General features: G+C 43.5%; 1 protein-coding gene and 1 non-coding gene across 2 annotated transcripts in view; one reads left to right on the top strand and one right to left on the bottom strand.

The window, feature by feature from the left end:
- LOC139235354 (zinc finger protein 585A-like) overlaps positions 1-17,202 on the top strand; it is a 108,047-nt gene that overhangs the window by 48,720 nt on the left and 42,125 nt on the right. The gene's annotated exons all lie outside the window — the stretch shown is intronic.
- On the bottom strand, positions 7,786-7,868 carry trnal-uaa (transfer RNA leucine (anticodon UAA)). The gene has a single exon. It is a non-coding gene; the product is annotated as a tRNA-Leu (tRNA).

The raw sequence follows: 17,202 nt of genomic DNA, 5'->3' as shown, positions 1-17,202 counted from the left end.
ATGTCCTCGGCAAAGTGTTTGCTAGTGCTGTTGAGGAGGATTTAAACAAAAAAGGAAGTGGGTGGGAATCTGTGCAGGGAGGCAGAGGGAAGTAAAAAGGGGGCAGGAGCAAAAGGTAGGAAGGAAAAAAGCAAGTGTGGAGGTCAGAGAAATCAAGTGCAAATTCAAAAAGGGCCACATTACAACATAATTCAAAAAAGGACAAAGAATGTTTAAAAAAACAAGGCTGAAGGCTCTGAGTATCAATGCGAGTAGCATTCGTCATAAGATGGATGAATTAACTGCGCAGATAGCTGTTAACGGATATGATGTAATTTGGATTACGGAGACATGGCTCCAGGGAGACCAAGGCTGGTAACTCAACATCCAGGGGTATTCAATATTCAGGACGGACAGAGAGAAAGGAAAAGACGGTGGGGTAGCATTACTGGTTAAAGAGGAGAATCACGCAAGAGTAAGGAAGGATATTAGCTTGGATGATGTAGAATCTATAGTGGTACAGCTGCGAAACACCAAAGGGCAGAAAACGTTAATGGGAGTTCTGTACAGGCTACGGATCAGACTGAATGAGAAAAAAAACTCAAACACATAGATACACAGAGACATGTTTGCATTGTCCATAAACAGAGGGAGGCAAATAGTGATGGAATGTCAAGAAAAATACAGGTACAAAGAGAGAGACAGATAGAGGCAAAGACAGATAGAGAGAGCGAGACATAGAAACAATAACAAAAAATGATGGAAATACTCATCAGGGTACAGTCATAGAAACATAGAAACATAGAAAATAGGTGCAGGAGTAGGCCATTCGGCCCTTCTAGCCTGCACCGCCATTCAATGAGTTCATGGCAGAAAATTCAACTTCAGTACCCCATTCCTGCTTTCTCGCCATACCCCTTGATCCCCCTAGCAGTAAGGACCTCATCTAACTCCTTTTTGAATATATTTAGTGAATTTGCCTCAACAACGTTCTGTGGTAGAGAACTCCACAGGTTCACCACTCTCTGGGTGAAGAAGTTCCTCCGCATCTCGGTCCTAAATGGCTTACCCCTTATCCTTAGACTGTGACCTCTGGTTCTGGACTTCCCCAACATTGGGAACATTCTTCCTGCATCTAACCTGTCTAACCCCGTCAGAATTTTAAACGTTTCTATGAGGTCCCCTCTCATTCTTCTGAACTCCAGTGAATACAAGCCCAGTTGATCCAGTCTTTCTTGATAGGTCAGTCCCGCCATCCCGGGAATCAGTCTGGTGAACCTTCGCTGCACTCCCTCAATAGCAAGAATGTCCTTCCTCAGATTAGGAGACCAAAACTGTACACAATACTCCAGGTGTGGCCTCACCAATGCCCTGTACAACTGTAGCAACACGTCCCTGCCCCTGTACTCAAATCCCCTTGCTATGAAGGCCAACATGCCATTTGCTTTCTTAACCGCCTGCTGTACCTGCATGCCAACCTTCAATGACTGATGTACCATGACACCCAGGTCTCTTTGCTCCTCCCCTTTTCCTAATCTGTCACCATTCAGATAATAGTATGTCTCTCTGTTTTTACCACCAAAGTGGATAACCTCACATTTATCCACATTATACTTCATCTGCCATGCATTTGCCCACTCACCTAACCTATCCAAGTCGCTCTGCAGCCTCACAGCATCCTCCTCGCAGCTCACACTGCCACCCAACTTAGTGTCATCCGCAAATTTGGAGATACTACATTTAATCCCTTCATCTAAATCATTAATGTACAGTGTATTCAGCTGGGGCCCCAGCACAGAACCTTGCGGTACCCCACTAATCACTGCCTGCCATTCTGAAAAGTACCCATTTACTCCTACTCTTTGCTTCCTGTCTGACAACCAGTTCTCAATCCATGTCAGTACACTACCCCCAATCCCATGTGCTCTAACTTTGCACATCAATCTCTTGTGTGGGACCTTGTCGATCGCCTTCTGAAAGTCCAAATATACCACATCAACTGGTTCTCCCTTATCCACTCTACTGGAAACATCCTCAAAACATTCTAGAAGATTTGTCAAGCATGATTTCCCTTTCACAAATCCATGCTGACTTGGACCTATCATGTCACCTCTTTCCAAATGCACTGCTATGACATCCTTAAGGGACTAACAGAGACAGGCAAAGACATGGACAGTGATGATGTGAAAATGAAAGACAGTCAGACAGAGAGTCTCAGAGAATCCCTTTGGAACAGAACTGGACACCGTGAGAAAGAGACAGAGACAAACTGAGAAACAGGGACAGACAGACTGAATCAGAGAGAGGCAGACTGAGAGACAAAACTCAAACACACAAACACATACACAGTTCTCTAAAGAGAGAGAGAGGCAGAGACTGAGCGACACGGATACATTTCACAATTTCATTTCATTATCTGCTCAGAGTGCCACAGAGTCACAGAAAAATGCAAATGCAACAAATGAAAATCGGGTATCACTGAGCAGGATGGGAAAAATCTCTGCTTAATTAAGAAATTACCAGGAGTGGGGTTCAAACCCATGCGGGTATAAACCCATTGGATCTTAAGCCAAAAGCCTTCAGCACTCGGCTATCCTTGTCCTGTCAACGCTTGGACTCAGCGACAGGCAAAGAGAGGCAGACAGACAGATGATGGGAAAGTGTGAGCCAGTCAAGCAGAGAGTCTGAGAGAATCCCATTGGTACTGAACTGCACAACGTGAGAAAGAGACAGATTGAGAGACAGAGACAAACAGAGAAACAGGGACAGACAGAGTGAGTCAGACTGAGAGAGACAAATACTCAAACACACAAACACACACACCGCTCTCTAAAGAGAGAGAGCGGCAGAGACCGAGCGACACAGATACATTTTACAATTTCATTTCATTATCGTTTCAGAATGTCACATAGTTACAGAAAATTGCAGATGCAACAGGTGAAAATCCGGTATCACTGATCAAAATGAGAGGAAATCCGTGTTAAATTAAAGAGATACCAGGAGTGGGGTACGAACCCACGCGGAAAAAACTCATTGAATTTTAAGGCCCACGCCTCAACCACTCGTCCATCCTCATCCTGACAGAATCTGGATCCTGGCTCTGTGAGAATCTGGGCTACAACCCCACCCCCACATACACACACAAACACATAGGTTTTCAGTGAGCATTTAAGAACATTTTTTGTAATATTACACAGGGGCAACTCTTCTATTCTTTTTCGAGTAATGCTCTGGGAACTTTCACATTCACCCGAGGGTGCAGACGGAGCATCAATTTAACATTTCATCCGAAAGTCAACAGCTTCAACAATGCAAAATTCCCAAGTGCTGCACTTGCGTGTTAGCCAACATTGCTCAAGTCTCAGGAATGGGACTTGAACACACAAACTCCTGATAGAGTCAAGAATGCTGCCACTGAACCAAAGCCGATACCAAAGTTCACAACCGTATTATTTTCCGCAAGTCTTTTTAAAAAGTTCCAGGACATACCAAATTCAAGGTGATGATTTCCATAGACAGTTGCACATACACAGAGATATATATATAGATGGACAGACACACAGACACACACACACACACACACATAACAAAAAATATACATGCACCAACGGACATGCACAGATGCCTCAGACATCTCGCGGGATAGAGAGGCTGAATCACTGTCGCTACTCAGGCTGATTTTTGCGTTTTTCTATCCGTATGTATCGTGAATATTGCAGATTAATAAAAATGAGAAAAAATTGTCAGTGTTGAAAGGTGTGGGACGTTATTCCATCTATCTCAGGATCAGTTTTGCAGAGACCTGGTTAAATTGTGAAATGGAATGAAAAAAAGCTGAGAATCGGAGTCGACAGGATTCAAACCTACGCAAGCATAACTCAATAGATTTTTCGTCCATTGCCTTAACCACGCGACCACGACGACTGCGTCACTGCTTCTTTTAACGTTACTCAGAAAAAATGTAGTCATCCATCTCTGTGCAGCAGACGGCACAGAATCCTGAAAAAGTTTCCGTTCGCTAAAAATTTGGAAGAGGCAATCTCCTCGTCCTGTATTTTTACTGTTCTCTATTTCTCTGTAAATTTTTAATTTGAATCTCCACCAAGAAACAGAAGTAAAATTCTACATTTTGAAAAAATGACCTACCTTCGAGGAATTGAACCCCGGTCTCCCGCGTGGCAGGTAGGGATACGCACACCTATACTAACGAGGAACCAACGTGCATAGGATCTGTCAAAGCAGGAATCGATCTGTGAACAGAACTGGACACCTTGCGAAGGAGACAGACAAATTGAGAGACGGAGACAAACCGACAAACAGGGAGAGACAGACAGCGAGATAGAGACAACAGGGGACAGAAAGTGTGAGACTGAGAAGGAGAGGCAGACTGAGTGAGAAAAAGACTCAAACACAGACATATACAGAGATGTGTGTGTGTGATCTGTAAAGAGAGAGAGGGAAAGAGTGAGAGAAAGACAGTGATAAAGACAGTAACAAGGAAAGAGACAGATAGAGAGAGAGTGACAGGTAGAGAGAGAGAGACAAAGATATAAACAGAAAATGATGGGAATACTCAGCAGGTTAAAGACAGGATCTACCAGCGATAAGCAAAGAGAGACCGACAGGGAGAGACATAGACAGACAGAGATGATGGGAAAGAGTGAGACAGTCAGACAGAGAGATTGAGAGAATCCCATTGGATCAGAACTCGACACCGTGAGAAAGAGACAGACACATTGAGAGACAGAGACAAACAGGGAAACAGGAAGTGACAGACAGCGAGATAGAGACAAAGAGAGACAGAAAGTTTGAGACTGATAGGGAGGGTCAGACTGAGTGAGACAAAGACACAAATACATACATACACAGAGATGTGTTTGCATGCTCCATAAAGAGAGGGAAGCAAATAGTAATGGAATGACAAGAAAAAGCCATGGACAAAGAGAGAGACAAAGAGGGAGAAAGATCGAGAGAGAGGCAAAGAGACAAAAACAGAAAATGATGGAAATACTCATCAGGTTAAAGACAGGGAATAACAGAGACAGGCAAAGACATGGAAAGAAAGAGATGATGGGAAAGAGAGAGACAGTCAGACAGAGAGTCTGAGAGAATCCCTTTGGAAAAGAACTGCACACCGTGAGAATGAGACAGATTGAGAGACAGAGACAAACAGAGAAAGAGTGACAGACATAGTGAGTCAGAGAGAGACAAAGGCTCAAACATACAAACACATACACAGCTCTCTAAAGAGAGAGAGAGCCAGAGACCGAGCGAAACAGATACATTTCACAATTTAATTGCCTTCTCGGCTCAGAGTGTCAAATTGTTACAGAAAATTGCAGATTCAACAGTTGAAAATCCGCTATTACTGATCATAATGGGAGGAAATGCGTGTTAAATTGAATTGATACCAGGACTGCGGTACGAATCCACACGGGAAAAATCCATTGAATTTTAAGGCCAACGCCTTAAAAACTCGGCCATTCTCGTCCTGTCAGGATCTGGATTCTGTCTCTCTGAGAACCTGGACTTCATCTCCACCCCCTCAGACACACACATACACAGAGGCTTTCAGTGAGCATTTACGAACATTTTTAGTAATATTGACACGGGGGCAACTCTCCTATTCTTTTTCGAGTAATGCTCTGGGACCTTTCACATCCACCCGAGGGTGCAGACGGAGCTTCAATTTCACATTTCATCGAAAGTCAACAGCTTCAACAAAGCAAAATTCCCCAAGTGCTGCACTTGAGTGTTAGCCAATGTCATATGCTCAAGTCTGAGGAGTGGGACTTGAACACACAAACTTCTGATTCAGTCGAGAGTGCTGCCACTGAACCAAAGCCGATACCAAAGTTCACAGCCGTATTATTTTCCCCATTAATTTTTTATAAGTTCCAGGACATACCATATTTATGGTGATGATTTCCACAGACAGCTGCACATACACAGAGACGTATATACAGATAGACAGACACAGACACACACACATACATAACCAAAAATTTACACGCACCATCGGACATGCACAGATGCCTTAGACATATAGAGGAAGAGGCAGGCTGAATCACTGTCGCCACTTTGGCTGATTTTTGCGTTTAATATCCGGATGTATCGTGAATATTGCAGATTAATAAAAATGTGGAAAAAAATGTCAGTGTTGAAAGGTGTGGGACGTTCTTCCATCTGTCTCAGGATCACTTTTGTCGAGACATGGTTAAATTGTGAAATGGAATGAAAAATGCTAAAAAATCATAATCGGCAGGATTCGAACCCCTTCGTAGGAAAACCCAATGGATTTCTAGTCCATCGCCTTAACCACTCGGCCACGACTGCTGCATCTGTGCATCCGAAGACGTGACTGAGAAAAAAAACTCTGTCATCCATATCTGTGCAGCAGACGGTCAAAGAATCCTGAAAAATTCTCCATTTGGTAAATATCTGCAAGAGGCAATCACCTCTACCTGTATTACTCCTGTTCTATATTGCTCTGGAACTTTTTAATATGAATCTTTTCCAAGAAACATTAGTAAAATTCTACATTTTGAAAAAACTGCCCTCCATCAGGGAATTGAATCCCAGTCGCCCACGTGACAGGCGGGGATACTCACCACTATATTAACGAGGAACTGATGAAGAGCAGTTCTGTCAAAGCAATATTCGAGCTGTGAACAGAACTGGACACCATGAGAAGTCGACAGACACATTGAGAGACAGAGACAAACCAACAAACAGGGAGAGACAGACAGCGAGATAGAGACAACGAGGGACAGCAAGTGTGAGACTGAAAAGGAGAGGCAGACTGAGTGAGAAAAATATTCTCAAACACATACATATACAGAGATCTGTGTGTGTGATTTATAAAGAGAGAGACGGAAAGAGTGAGAGAAAGACAATGATAAAGACAGTGACAAGGAGAGAGACAGATAGAGAGAGAGCGACAGATAGAGAGAAAGACAAAGATATAAACAGAAAATGTTGGACATTCTCAGCAGGTTAGAGACAGGAACTACCAGCATCAGGCAAAGAGAGATAGACAAGCAGAGACATAGATAGACCGAGATGATGGGAAATAGTGAGACAGTCAGACAGAGAGATTGAGAGAATCCCATTGGAATACAACTAGACACGGTGAGAAAGAGACAGACACATGGAGCAATAGAGAAAAACAGGGAAACAGGGAGAGAAAGACAGCGAGATAGAGACAGAGAGAGACAGAAAGTTTTAGACTGAGAGGGAGGGTCAGACTGAGTGAGACAAAGACTCAAACACATACATATACAGAGTTGTGTGTGTGTGATCTATAAAGAGAGAGAGAGGGAAAGAGTGAGAGAAAGACAGGGACAAAAGAGAGACAAAGAGGGAGACAGATAGAGAGAAAGACAAATAGAGAGAGAGATACATAGAGACAAAAACATAAAATGATGAAAATACTCATCAGGTGAGAGACAGGGACTAACAGAGACAGGCAAAGGCATGGACAGACAGAGATGATGGGAAAGCGAGAGCTAGTCAGACAGAGAGTCTGAGAGAATCCCATTGGAACACAACTGGACACCGTGTGAAAGAAACAGATTGAGAGACAAAGACAAACAGAGAAATAGTGACAGACAGAGTGAGACTCAAACACATACACAGCTCTCCAAAGAGAAAGTGAGGCAGAGACTGAGCGACACAGATATATTTCACAATTTTATTTCATTATCTGCTCAGAGTGTTACCGAGTTACAGAAAAATGCAAATGCAACAGATGAAAATCGGGGTTCACTGAACAGGATTGAAAAAATCTCTGTTCAATTAAGGAATTACCAGGAGTGGGGTTCGAACCCACGCGGGTATAAACCCATTGGATCTTAAGCCCAACGCCTTAACCACTCGGCCATCCTGGTCCTGTCAACACTTGGACTCTGTCTCTATGAGAATCTGGGCTTCAACTTCACCCCCACAGAAACACACATACACACCGGGTTTCAGGGAGCATATTGGAACATTTTTCATCATATTGACACGGGCGCAACTCTCCTATTCTTTTTCGAGTAAAGCTCTGGGAACTTTCACATCCACCCGAGGGTGCAGACGCAGCTTCAATTTAACATTTCATCCGAAAGTCAACAGTTTCAACAATGTAAAATTTCCCAAGTACTGCATTTGAGTGTCAGCCAAGATAATGTGCTCAAGTCTCAGAAGTGAGGCTGACACACACAACATCCTGATCAGTCGAGAATGGAGCCACTGAAACAAAGCTGATACCAAAGATCACAACCGTATTATTTTCTCCAAGTTTTTTAATATTTCCAGGACATTCGAAATTCATGGTGATGATTTCCATCGACAGTTGCACATACACAGAGACATACATACAGATAGACATACACAGACACACACACACACAATAACCAAAAATATACACGCATCAACATAGCAATATAGAAATTAATTGCAGGATCAGGCCATTCGGCCCTTCGAGCTTGCACCACCATTCAATAAGATCATGGATTATCATTCAACCTCAGTAACCCTTTCCTGCTCTCTCTCCATACCCCTTGATCCCTTTAGCTGTAAGGGCCATATCTAACTCCCTTTTGAATATATCTAACAAACTGGTCTCAACAATTTTCTGCGGTAGAGAATGCCACAGTTAACCACTCTCTGAGTGAAGAAGTGTCTCCTCATCTCGGTCCTAAATGCCTCACCCCTTATTCTTTGACTGTGACCCTTGGTTCTCTAACTCCCCAGCAATGGGAACATTCTACCTGCCTCTCAGCTGTCCAATCTCGTCAGAATTTTATATATTTCTATGAGAGCACCTCTCATTCTTCTGAACTCCAGTGGATACCAGCACAGTTGATCCAGTCTCTCCTCATATGTCAGTCCTCCCATCCCCGGAATCAGTCTGGTGAACCTTCGCTGTACTCCCTCAATAGCAAGGACGTCCTTCCTCAGATTTGGAGAACAAAACTGAACACAATATTCCAGGTGTGGCCTCACCAAGACCCTGTGTAATTGCAGTAAGACCTCCCTGCACCTATATAGAAATCCTCTTGCTCTGACGGCGAACATGCCATTTGCCTTCTTCACCGCCTGGTGCACCTGCCTGCCAACAATCAATGACTGATGCACCTTGACACCCAGATCAAGATATACACAGAGTGCTTTAGACAAATAGATGGATAGACAGGCAGGGTCACTGTTGCTACTTTGGCTGGCTTTTGCTTTTTTCTATCCGTATGTATCGTGAATATTGCAGATTAATTAAAGAAAGAAAACAGCGGCTGCGTTGAAAGGTGTGGGACGTTCTTCCATCTATCTCAGAATCAGTGTTGCATGGACCTGGTTAAATTGTCAAACAGAATGAAATATGCTGAGAAACATCGTCGGTAGGATTCAAATCTACGCGGAGAAACCCGAATGGATTTTTAGTCCATTGCCTTAACCACTGGGCCACGACTACTGGCTCGCTGCATTGTTAAATGTTACTCAGATAGAACTCAGACGTCCATCTCTGTGCAGCAGACGGCCGCAGAATCGTGAAAAAGTCACCGTTTGCTAAAAATCTGGAAGAGGCAATCTGCTCTTGCTGTCACTGCTTTCCAAATGCACTGCTATTTCATCTTTAATAATTGATTCCTACATATTCCCCACTACTGATGTCAGGCTAACCGGTTATAATTATCTGTTTTCTATCACCCTAATGTGATGTTACATTAGCTACCATCCAGTCCATACGAACTGATCTAGAGTCGATAGACTGTTGGAAAATGATCATCAATGCATCCGCTATTTCAAGGGCCACTTCCTTAAGTACTTTCCAATGCAGACTATCAAGCCCCGGGAATTTATCGACCTTCAATCCCATTAATTTCCCCAACACAATTACCTGACTAATAAAGATTTCCTTCAGTTCCTCCTTCTCGCTAGATCCTCGGTGCCCAATATTTCTGGAAGGTTATGTGTGTCTTCCTTCGTGAAGACAGAACCAAAGTAATTGTTCAACTGGTCTACCATTTCTTTGTTCCCCATTATAAATTCGCCTGAATCTGACTGCAAGTGACCTGCGTTTGTCTGCTCTAATCTTTTTGTCTTCACATATCTATAGAACTTTATTATGTTCCCAGCAAGCTTCCTCTCATAATCTATTTTCCCCCTCCTAATTAAACCCTTTGTCCTCCTCTGCTGAATTCCAAGTTTCTCCAAGTCCTCAGGTTGCGACTTTTTCTGGCCAATTTATTTGCTTCTTCCTTGGATTTAACACTATCCTTAATTTCCCTTGTTAGCCACGATTGAGCCACCTTCCCCGTTTTATTTTTACTCCAGACAGGGAAATACAATTGTTGAAGTTCATCCATGTGATCATTAAATGTTTGTCATTGCCTATCCACCGTCAACCCTTTAAGTATCATTCGCCAGTCTATTCTAGCCAATTCACGTCTCATACGATCTAAGTTACCTTTCCTTATGTTCAGGACCCTAGTCTCTTAATTAACTGTGTCACTCGCCACCTTAATGAAGAATCCTTCCTTATTATGGTCACTCTTCGCCAAGAGGCCTCGCACAACAAGATTGCTAATTAGTCCTTTCTCATTACACATCCCCCAGTCTAGGATGGCCAGCCCTCTAGATGGTCCCCGACATATTGGTCGAGAAAAACATCCTCAGTACGCTCGAGGAAATCCTCCTCCACCGTATTGCTTCTTGTTTGTTTCGCCCAATCTACATGTAGAGTAAGGTCACCCTTGATAACTGTTGTATCTTTATGGCACACATCCCTTATTTCTTGTTGGATGCTGTCCCCAACCTCACTACTACTGTTTGCTGATCTGTACACAACTCCTCTAGCGTTTTCTTCCCTTTGGTATTCAGCAGCTCCACCCACACATGTTTCCCATCATCCAAGCTAATGTTGTTCCTGACTATTGCCTTAATTTCCTCTTTAACCAGCAACGCTACCCCACCACCTTGTCATTTCTGTCAATGCTTCCTGAATGTTGAATTCCCAGCCTTGGTCACCCTGGAGCTATGTCTCCGTCATGCCAATTATATCTTATTCAGTAATAGCTGCTTGTGCAGTTAATTCGTCCACCTTATTACGAATACTCCTCGCAATGAAGCACAGAGCCTTCAGGCTTGTTATTTTAACACATTTTGACCCATAGAATTTGGCTGTAAAGTGGCCCTATTTGATTTTTGCCATGGGTTTCTCTGCCCTCCAACTTTACTTTTATTCTTTCGCTTCTGTGCCCATTCTACTTCCCACTATCTCCCGTCGCCCTGCCATATTACTTTAAACCCTCACCAACAACACTCGCAAACACTCCCCCTTGGACATTGGTTCTGGTCCTGCCCAGGTGCAGACCTTCCGGTTTAGATCTGGTCCCACCTCCCCCAGAACCGGTTCCAAAGTCCCAGGAACTTGAATCCCTCCCATCTGCAACACATTTCAAGTCATGTATTTATCTGAGCTATCCTGCGATTCCTGCTCCGACTAGCAGGTGGCACTGGTTGCAATCCTGAGTTTGCGACCTTTGAGGTCCGACTTTTTAATTTAACTCTGAGCTCCCTTAATTCAGCTTGTAGGTCCTCAGACAGAGTGAATCAGAGAGTGACAGAGTCTCAAACACATAAAGATATACAGGCCTCTCAAAGACAGAGAGTGAGAGGCACAGATACATTTCACAATCCCATTTCTTTGTCAGTTGAGAGTGTGACAGAGTTACAGATTCAACAGAAGGCATTCGGATATCACTGAGCAGGATGGGAGAAAATCGGTGTTAAATTCAAGAGTTACCAGGAGTGGGCTTCGAGCCCACGCGGGTATAAAGCCATTAAATCTTAAATGCAACGATTTATACACTCGGCAATTCTGGACTTGTGACCCTTCACATTCTGTCCCTGTGAGAATCTGGGCTTGAGCTCCACCCTCATCGACACACGCATACACACAGGTTTTCAGTGAGCATTTCACAATATTTATATAAAAGTGACACGGGGACAACTCACTGCTCTTTATCGAATAATGCTGTCGGAACTTTCACATTCACCCGAGGGTGCAGACGGTGGTTCAATTTAATATTTCATCCTAAAGTCAACAGCTTCACCAATGCAAAATTCCGCAAGTACTGCACTTGAGTGTCAGATAAGATTATATGCTCAAGTCTCAGGAGTGGGACTTGAAGTCGAAAATGCTGCCGCTGAACCAAAGCCGATATCAAATGTCACAACCGTATTATTTTCCCCAAGTCTTTTTAAAAATTTCCAGGACATACCAAATTCATGGTGATGATATCCACAGACAGTTGCACATGATACATACAGATAGACAGACACAGAGACACACACACACATAACCAAAAATATACACGCACCAACGGACATACACAGAGTGCCTTCGACATAAAGAGGGATAGAAAGGCGGAATCACTGTCGCTAATTTGGCTGATTTTTACGTTTTCCTATCCGTTTGTATCGTGAATTTTGCAGATTAATGAAAATGAGAAAAAAATGTCAGTGTTGAAAGGTGTGGGACGTTATTCCAGCCAACTCATGATCCGTTTTGCATGGATCTGGTTAAATTGTAAAATGGAATGGAAAATGCTGAAATCGGTAGTTGGCAGGATCGACCCTGCGCGGGGAAACCCCAATGGGTCTTTTAGGCCATCGCCTTAACCACCCAGGCACGACTATTGGGTTTCTGCCTCTTTAAATGTTCCTCAGATAAAACTCAATCATCCATCTCTCTGCATCAGAACACCACAGAGTCCTGAAAAAGTCTCCGTTTCCTAAAAATCTTGAAGAGCCAATCTCCTCTTGCTGTATTTTTACTCTTCTATGTTGCTCTGGAACTTTTAATATGAATCTATACCGAATAACAGAAGTATAATTCTACATTTCGAAAATGCTTCCTCCACGACTATACTAATGAGGTACTGACGGGTATAGATTTTGAGATAGCAGGAATCGAGCTGTGAAAAGAGGTGGACACCATGAGAAAGAGTCAGACACGTTGAGAGACAGACACAAAAAGAGAAACAGGGAGAGACAGACAACGAGCTAGAGAAATAGAGAGAGAGCAAGTGTGAGACTGAGAGGGATAGGCAGACTGAGTGAGACAAAGACTCAAACACACACATACACAGAGATGTGTGTGTGTGTGTGCTCCAAAAAGAGAGGGAGGCAAATAGTAATGGAAAACCAGAGACAAAGAAAAAGACATGGACAAAGGGAGCGACAAAGAGAGAGAGAGATAGAGAGAGAGAAGATAGAGAGAGAGAGAGACAGAGATAAACACAGAAAATGATGGAAATATTCAACAGGTTAGAGACAGGGTCGAACAGAGACAGGCAAAGAGAGACAGACAGGCAGAGACATAGATGGACAGTGATGATGGGAAAGAGAGAGACAGTCAGACAGAGACACTGAGAGAATACCATTGGAACAGAACTGGGCACTGTGAGAAAGACACGGGCAGATTGAGAGACCGAGACAAACAGAGAAACAGGGAGGGATAGAGTGAGTCAGAGAGAGGCAGAGTGAGGGAGACAAAGACTCAAACACGCAAACACATGCACAGATCTCTAAAGAGACAGAGGTAGAGAGTGAGGCAGAGACTGAGAGACACAGATACATTTCACGATTCCATTTCTTTATCGGTTCAGAATGTCATAGAGTTACAGTAAAATGCAGATTCAACAGATTCTTACTGCAGTTGTACAGGGCCTTGGTGAGGCTTCATCTGGAATATTGTGTTTAGTTTTGGTCTCCTAATCTGAGGAAGGACGTTCTTGCTATTGAGGGAGTGCAGCGAAGGTTCACTAGACTGATTCCCGGAATGGCTGGACTGTGATATGGGGAGAGACTGGATCAACTGGATTTTTATACATTGGAGCTTAGAAGGATGAGAGGGGTTTCATAGAAACATAAAGATTCTGTCGGGACGGGACAGGTTAGATGCGTGTAGCTTGTTTCCGATGTTGGGAAAGTCCAGAACCAGGGACACAGCCTTCGGGCAGCCATGTCAACGTGGTGCCAATTATATCATATTCATTAATTGCTGCCTGCGCAGTTAATTCGTCCACCTTATTACGAATACTCCTCACATTGAGGCACAGAGCCTTCAGGCTTATCTTTTTAACAACTTTGTCCCTTTAGACTTTAGCGGTAATGTGGCCCTTTTTGAAAGGAATGACAAGGGTGTATGCGGTTACAGGAAGATGTGAGGGGAAACAAACATAATATGAGGGGAAGAGTACATCCGCGATGGACCAGTATGAGATCAAAAAGAATGGAAATATAAGGGGAATATCTTGATCCATAAGTCGGAGAGGAGGAAGCCTAATTATAGGTCCTCACCCTCTGGGAGACGGGAGAAGGATAGATGCGGGTTTGACAATACTACGGAAGGATGTGTCATTGGAATATACCCTGCCCGAACCGAACCCACACATTACACCTATCAAGGGCGAGGAGAATATTGTGTGGTAACTAGCCTGGGAACTTACGTTATTCCAAGACAATCGGTGTCAGTGGGAAGAGCACGCATGACAGGCCAGGAAGACAATGACATGAAATATAAGCGGTGAGATTAAGCAAGATATTGATCTTTACATGTAAGAGCAAGCACAATCAATTCCCCTGTTACTTGAAGATTTAACTGAGCTCAAGAAATAACGTTAAAAGATATTAAGAGCTGAAGGATAAAGCAAAAGAACTGGACAGTGAAATGAAGGATAACCTGAAAAACCCGCCTTGGTACTTGAGATTAGACATCCCTGGATAACGATCCTTTCAAATAACCTAGTGGCAGTACAAATAGTAATTGCCTTGAGTTACTATCTTGTTATGTAATAAGTGCAAAGACAGGCGAGGCTTACCCGAGCAAAGTTACAAGACAGGGATCAGTATTATATCCCATGTGTTAGTCCTAGTGTAGCTGATCGTGGTGTTGATGCTCCTGGGAGACTGTGCAGGCAGATACAAGAGAAGCAGAAAGAAGAGATTGGCCAAGGTCCGTAACCAAGAATGCAGAAAGCCTTTGCGAGATCCAAAGAAGGTTAATCAATCAAAAAGACGGCATGAATACCTTATCTGAGTCGTGAGTGTCCCAATCTTATTGCCTGATCAATGAAATCGAGGCGGGAGACACACGAATCAAGACAGAATAAGGCAGGGAAAGGAAAATTGTTGTTCATGGTGGGATATTTTTAAGGGCTGTGCAGTCCTCAAATTGATGTGGCATTCAATTGTGATAATAATGGTAGTGGAAGAGATATGTATCGTGATCCAACTATATCTGATGTGTAAGATCAGAGAGATATACAACCACGTGGTTCTAGCCGAACAGCAAACAACTTTGTTAATTGTGTAATGTAGGCATGATAGCGAGGCGAATAACTTTGTAATGCATGAGGGAAACAGCCAAGACCCCCGAGCTTATGCACTGTATGTACAAAAAGAAATATAAGTGGCGTGCCAATATCCCAGGGAAATGGTCAGGGGTAGTATGTAAAGACTCCGCAAAAGATGGAACTACAATGATCCCAGGGATATTGTCTTGATATCACCATTTCCAGCAGATGGATCAGAACATATATGTGGTCAGCTGATTATTGAGAAATAATCAGGGACCAACAGGGGGGGACTGAGAGGGCAGATTACAAATTGTAATTACAATTAATAACAATAATTGTGATGTTTTAAAATGGAGTTAACAGGTTTTTAAAATGGATCCCACAGCCTGTTTTTCAGACTGTGGGAAGCATATGTGGGATGCCTTCCACAGAGGAGCAGATGTTCCAATTCATAGACCAAAGGGAGCTGGGCACGGACACAGATAACATAGAATTTGAATTTTATAGCAAGATAATAGTTAAATTTAAAAAATCATAACAACATGTATTTGCATTTAATAATTAAGGCATATAGAAGCCAGATTGGAGGAATCGCTGTACCAATCATTCATGTATTAATCAATCAGCATGTATTAATTGTAACTTGCGTAATTATGTAATGCTATAATCTGAAACTGTATAACTTAAGATGCCTTTGGCAGTATCTTCGAGGATTCCTTCAAGGATAGCTCCCCTGCCGGCTTGTATTCATAAAACCTGCATTTAGTTTAAGGCTAACAGAATCCGAGTGGTGGTTTGAAGTTAACCCTAACAAGGTTAGAGAGATAGGGAGAGTTGTTGGGGCTCGAGGAGTTTAGAGAGATATGGAGAGGTATAGGGCTGGAGGGGGTTACAGAGATATGGAGGGGTGTCAGGCTGGAGGAGGGTACAGAGATATGGAGGGGTGTAGGGACGGGAGGAGGTTCGAGATAGGGAGGGGCGGGGCCATCGAGGGATTTGAACACGAGGCTGAGAATTTTAAAATCAGTGCCTCGCTGGGGCCGAGGAGGAGGAAGAAGTGCAGGAACACACCCCCCTCATTACCTACCCTGCACTAACCCCCATCATCTTTGGACTTTCAGAAGGCTTTCGACAAGGTCCCACACAAGAGATTAATGTGCAAAGTTAAGCACATGGGATTGGGGGTAGTGTGCTGACATGGATTGAGAACTGGTTGTCAGACAGGAAGCAAAGAGTAGGAGTAAATGGGGACTTTTCAGAATGGCAGGCAGTGACTAGTGGCGTACCGCAAGGTTCTGTGCTGGGGCCCCAGCTGTTTACACTGTACATTAATGATTTAGACGAGGGGATTAAATGTAGTATCTCCAAATTTGCGGATGACACTAAGTTGGGTGGCAGTGTGAGCTGCGAGGAGGATGCTATGAGGCTGCAGAGCGACTTGGATAGGTTAGGTGAGTGGGCAAATGCATGGCAGATGAAGTATAATGTGGATAAATGTGAGGTTATCCACTTTGGTGGTAAAAGCAGAGAGACAGACTATTATCTGAATTGTGACAGATTAGGAAAAGGGGAGGTGCAAAGAGACCTGGGTGTCATGATACATCAGTCATTGAAGGTTGGCATGCAGGTACAGCAGGCGGTTAAGAAAGCAAATGGCATGTTGGCCTTCATAGCGAGGGGATTTGAGTACAGGGGCAGGGAGGTGTTGCTACAATTGTACAGGGCCTTGGTGAGGCCATACCTGGAGTATTGTGTACAGTTTTGGTCTCCTAACCTGAGGAAGGACATTCTTGCTATTGAGGGAGTGCAGCGAAGGTTCACCAGACTGATTCCCGGGATGGCGGGACTGACCTATCAAGAAAGACTGCATCAACTGGGC

This window comes from Pristiophorus japonicus, chromosome 23 (genome assembly GCF_044704955.1).
Source record: "Pristiophorus japonicus isolate sPriJap1 chromosome 23, sPriJap1.hap1, whole genome shotgun sequence".
In the NCBI taxonomy this organism is placed as follows: domain Eukaryota; kingdom Metazoa; phylum Chordata; class Chondrichthyes; family Pristiophoridae; genus Pristiophorus; species Pristiophorus japonicus.
Note: the sequence above shows the minus strand (reverse complement) of the source record. Positions and strands in the feature narration are given on the sequence as shown.